Genomic DNA, 5,735 nt, shown 5'->3' with positions numbered 1-5,735 from the left:
TTGGACATATTGTCAGGAGGGACCAGTCACTGGAGAAGGATATCATGTTTGGTAAAGTGGAGGGTCAGAGAAAAAGAGGAAGACCCCCAATGAGATGGGTTAGCCAAGTGGCAGCATCGATGGACTCAAGCGTGACAACAATAGTGAGGTTGGCCCAGGATCTGGCAGTGTTTCATTCTGCTGTGCATAAGGTCGCTATGAGTCAGTACTGACTCGATGGCACCTAACAACAACAACAACTGAAACTCTATGGGGCAGTTCTACCCTATCCTATAAGGTTGCTTTGAGTTGGAATTGACCAGACAGCAGTAGGTTTGGCCTGGGGTTGTTGTTGTTGTTGTTAATTGCCGTTGAGTTGGTTTCCAACCCATAGTGACCCTGTACAGGGTTTCCAAGGAGCAGCTGATGAGCTTGAACTGCCAACCTTGCAGTTCAAGCCAACATCGCAGTCTACTGCATTAGACTACAGTGCCACACCAGGACTCCGGGGTTATACAGGATCGAATTGACAAGAACTAAAAAGATTAGATGGGAACCTTAGGGGGCAGTGAGTTGATGTTAATGAGGGAAGAAAAACTCAGAAAAGGGAATTTGTGTAACTTAAATGTAATCAGTGTTATTCAACTGTGCATGAAGAAACCATCAAATTGGTGTGTGTTTTTCTATATATTTTTTTTCCAAGAGCAACAAAATAAATAAAATTTAGAAAAGAATAAACTGGAAAAAAAGATAAACATATCGCCTTTCAGCTGATTCTGACTGATGGAGACCCCGTGTATTACATACAGAGAACTGCTCTGTAGGGTTTTCTTGGCGATCATCTTTATAGGACAAGACTGCCAGGAGTTTCTTCCTGGGTGTCTCTGGGTGGGTTCCAACTGCCAACCTTTAGGTTATGAGTTCAGTGCACACTGCTTCCTCCACCCAGGGAGCTTCCATAAAGAGAAAGGTCCATGGAGTAGGTCTACTCTGACACACCTGGGGTCACCATGAGTGAGAGTCCATGCAACACCAAAGGGTTTTCTGACAATTATGGGAGTATGACCATGCACTGATGGGAAATTCAGGCTGCCATGAGCACAGTGCACAGGCCTCAGCTGAGCCAGGGATGAAAGTTTCGGGGACAGCTCCCTGGAAAGGGAGGAGGGCACAGACAGATACACTCAACTCTGCCAGAGCCCAGGGCAGGAGGAGGCTGCCTGATGGGAAAGCGGAAGTCAGACCCTAGGCCTGCTCAGAGGCTGCAGCCCCACGTGACCACCAGTGTAGGGAAACAGGCATTGATGGAGTGAGTCTCTGATTTCAGGCTGCCTGGGCTTCAAACCTTCCACTTTCTTAAGCATCTCCAGAAATGGCAAACAGCCAGCACTGCCAACCAGGGAATTTGCATTTTAAGAGGAATCAGAGCTTGGACCAGAAATACCTGCCTTCCTGTGCCAGCTCCAGAGCTTCTTTCCCAACCTGAGCTTTTCACTCTTCCTCCTCTCTCTTGCCTACTCTGGTCTCCAGAGCATCCATCGTGTAGACTGGTCAATTACTACTGGGGCTCCCTTTAGCTCAAAGCCCACCCAATGTTACACACAACCTGCACTACAGACAGAGCTAGGCCTTTAGTTCAAGGCCATCCCATAATACTGTAGAGACACCCTGGCTTGATATGCCCTGCAACCTGGTAAGACCTTGCCATCTTAACAAGGGTGTCTAGAGATAATGCCCTAACCCTGAAGAAAGGTAGAAGTAAAGCTGAGAAAACTCTTGGGGAACCAGCCATGATCTCAAAACGAGTAAGCATCTGGCTCCATCTAGAACCCAAATCTGCTCAGTTCAAAAATTTGCACAGTTTTAGATCGATAGCTAGATAGATGGATAGACATGAGTGTATATGTTGTTGTTAGGCGCCACTGAGGCAGTTCAGACTCACAGCAACCCTATGTACAACAGAGCAAAAAACAAACACTACCTGGTCCTGCACCATCCTCACAATTCTTATATTTAAACCCACTGTGTCAACTCATCTTGGGGGTCTTCCTCTTTTTTGTTGAACCTCCACCTTACCAAGAATAATGTCCTTCTCCAGGAACTGGAGATATGTCCAACGTATGAGAGATAAAGTCTCGCCATCCTCGCTTCTGAAAAGCCTTCTAGTTATACTTCTTCCAAGACAGATTTGAGTGTGTGTTTTTATCACAATATTTTTTAAAAATATATGTTGTGCAGCTAACCACTGGGCCATCAGGACAAAAAAGACAATGACCTCAGGGACCAGAGCAGGTCAGAAATGAGGGAGGAGGGGAGGAGTTTGGGAGTTGTCTCAGAAATCTTATACAGGGAACCAGCTCGGTGGCACACAATCACCACCGCCTTAGAGACATATCTATCTACATACTAACCCCTAGTTTGTATTAATTAATTCAATAACTATTCAATGAGCACCAAGTAGGTGCCAGGTGAGACTACCACATCATCGTTTGCCCAGGACTGTCCTGGTGTTAAGACTAAAAGTCTTGAGTCCCAATTGTCTCCTCAGTCCTAGGCAAAACAAGATGGTTTTCTGTCTTACTCAGGGTTCTCAAGAGAAATAGAACCAGTAAAAGAGAGAGGGGGGTTTTAAGGAAATGACTCATGTGATTATAGGAGGCTGGCAAGTCTATAAGTCACACACAGCTTGGAGATCCCTGCAGTCCCAAAACCAGTAAGTCAGGCAACAGGCAGAGAGAGTTCTGACAAGATGTCCATTTATAGCCTGGAGACTGAATACACCATAGAGAGAACTTCCTTTTTACTCTTAAAACCTTCAACCCACCCACATTATGGAGTATAATTTCCTTTACTTAAGGTCAACTGATCTAATCACATATTGCTCCTTTGTAACAGCATCTAGACTAGTTTGACCAAACAATAGGGCATCATGGCCTAGCCAAGCTGACACATAAAAGTAAACATCATGGATGCTCTAGTTTGAGACACTGTGCTAAGCTTTAGAGTTACAGTAGAAAATAAAGCAAAGTCTCTGTCCTCGAAGAGCTTACACGGGGCTAAGAAACAACACATACAGGAAAAAAAAATACTGCTACCCGGCCAATTCCAACTCACAGCAACTTTACAAGACAGAGGACAACTTCCCCACAGGGTTTCCAAGACTGCAAATCTTTATGGAAGCAGACTGCCACATCTTTCTCCTATTGAGTGGCTAGGGGTTCCAAGTGCTGACCTTTCAGTTAACAGCTGAGTGTTTAACCACTGCACCCTAGGGCATTAAAGAAAGAGAGCTAATAAACCATGGCATAAGACAGAAGAAAATAATAGAGGATAATTGTTGTTGTTCTTAAGTGCCATCGAATCAGTTCCAATTCATAGTGACCCTGTACAGGGTTTCCAAAGAGCAGCTGGTGAGTTTGAGTCACCAACCTTGCAGTTCAAACCGATCTGGTGGTCTAGTACTTATTCTACAGTGACACACCAGGACTCTATAAAAACTTACAGCAGCTTTATTCATGGTTGCCAAAAAGGCACCCAAGATTAGTAATGGATAGGTAAATGAGTCAACCAATTTGTTGTTGTTGTTAGGTGCCATCGAGTTGGTACCAACTTATAGTGACCCTATGCACAACAGAACAAAGCACTGCCCCGTCCTGGACCAACCTCACAATTGTTGCCACGCTTGACCCCATTGATGCTGCCATATTGCCAGTTCATCTCACTGGGGGTCTTCCTCTTTTTCTCTGATCCTCCACCTTACTAAACATGATATCCTTCTCCAGCGACTGGTCCCTTCTGACAATCTCTCTCAAATATGAAAGACAAAGTTTGGCCATCCTGGCTTCTAAGGAGCACTCTGTCTGTACTTCTTCCAACACAGATCTGTTGGTTCTTTTGGCAGCCCATGGCACTTTCAATATTCTCCTCCAACACCATAACTCAAATGCATCAATTCTTCTATGGTCTTCCTTATTCACTGTCCAGCCTTCACATGCATATGAGGTTATTGAAAATACCATGGCTTAGGTCAAGCACACTGGATAAAATAAAATAAGACAACTGTGATATACTCACAGAAATGAAGTATTACGTAGCAATTTTTTAAAAAGAGCTCTCAAGTTATGAAAAGATGTGGAGGAATCTTGAAAGAATATTAGAAAGCTTAAGAGACAAGGCACATAAGAAGTAAAGCTTCCTCAGTCTCAAAGAGATGGACCACAACTCCTGGGGTTTCAAAGCGTGGAACCACAGCCTGCTGAGTTTCAAAGGATGGGGCTACAGTCTCCTAAGCTTCAGAGAGTCAGGTTTTCACCAACTGGGTTCTGGAGTGTGGGACTGCTGCTCAGAAGTGCCAGGAGCTAGAGTCAAATCTGCTGCCCAAAGCTGATGGAGAAAGTTGCCATGCCAAAGGCATGGGCTAAGAGGGTGGAGTCACCACTCAGTTGGGGTAGGAGACTGGGGTCACACAGAGTCAAAGAAGCAGGATTGCTATCACCATGGTCTTGGAAGGTAGAGCTGAATTCCATGGCTAAGGGTCCTCCATGCAACATCCAGACAGCATGCCCAACACCCAGAGTCTGGAAGATAGGGCCATTGCCTAGATGGTCTCAGAGAACAGAGGATCATTTTAAGACTTGAGCGCTAATGTAAATTGTTCTGCTTGGTTTTTCACTTGGTGCGCATCATTCCTTCTTTCTCTCCAATTTCTCCCACTTATAATGGAAATGTCTACCTGTCTACCGTGTGACTGTCCCACCATGATAATTTGGAAGTAGGTAATTTGTATTCTATATTCTATAAATGACCCATAGCGACCCTTGTACAGGGTTTCCGAGGGTGTAAATCTTTACGGGAGTAGAAAGCCTCATCTTTCTCCCGCGGAGCGGCTGGTAGTTTCGAACCGCTGACCTTAAGGTTCGCAGCCCGATTCGTAACCACTACGCTACCAGAGCTCCTTCACAAGGTCGGTGGTTTAAACATACCAGCTGCTCCTTGGAAACCCTATACAGGGTCAATATGAGTCAGAACTGCTGGTAGATTGGAACTGCTGACCTTGTGATTTGCAGTCCAGTGCTGATTTTACAGTGCCACATCAGGAGTCCAAAGAGGGAACCCTAGTGATATATATATATATATATACCTGCTAACCATAAGATCAGCAATTCGAATCCACTAGGCACTCTGGGAGAAAGATGAGGCTTTCTTCTCCTAGAAAGACTCAGTCTCAGAAACTCTCTCTATACAGGATGCTATGAGTCAGAACTGGCTTGACAGCACACACACACACACACACACACACATATACATAGAGAGAGAGAAAAGGGGGACGGAGAGAAAGAGTCCAGATGTGTGGTGCTGGAGGTTTAATGCACTGGACTGCAAAGTTGGTTTAAATTGCAAGGTCGTCTGGTGGTTCAAGCTCACCAGCCGCTCCTCGGAAACACTATACTGGGTCACTGTTGGAGTCCTGGTGTGACACTGTGGGTTAATTCATCATGTCAGACTGCAGAGTCATTGGAACTGCAACATTGGTGGTTCAAACTCACCAGCTGTTCTTTGTAAACCTTATGCAGGGTCGCTATGGGTTGGAATCGACTCGACAGCACTTAACAACAACAACAACATGGGTTAGAACTGAGTCGAAGGCACTTCGAGTTAAAGTGCCTTCAACTCATAGTGACCCTGCATACGGTTTCCGAGGCTGTAAATCTTTACAGGAGCAGAAAGCCTCATCTTTCTCCCATGGAACAGCTGGT

The sequence above is a fragment of the Chrysochloris asiatica genome, unplaced genomic scaffold (genome assembly GCF_000296735.1).
Source record: "Chrysochloris asiatica unplaced genomic scaffold, ChrAsi1.0 scaffold00090, whole genome shotgun sequence".
In the NCBI taxonomy this organism is placed as follows: domain Eukaryota; kingdom Metazoa; phylum Chordata; class Mammalia; order Afrosoricida; family Chrysochloridae; genus Chrysochloris; species Chrysochloris asiatica.
This window is presented reverse-complemented; position numbering follows the sequence as displayed.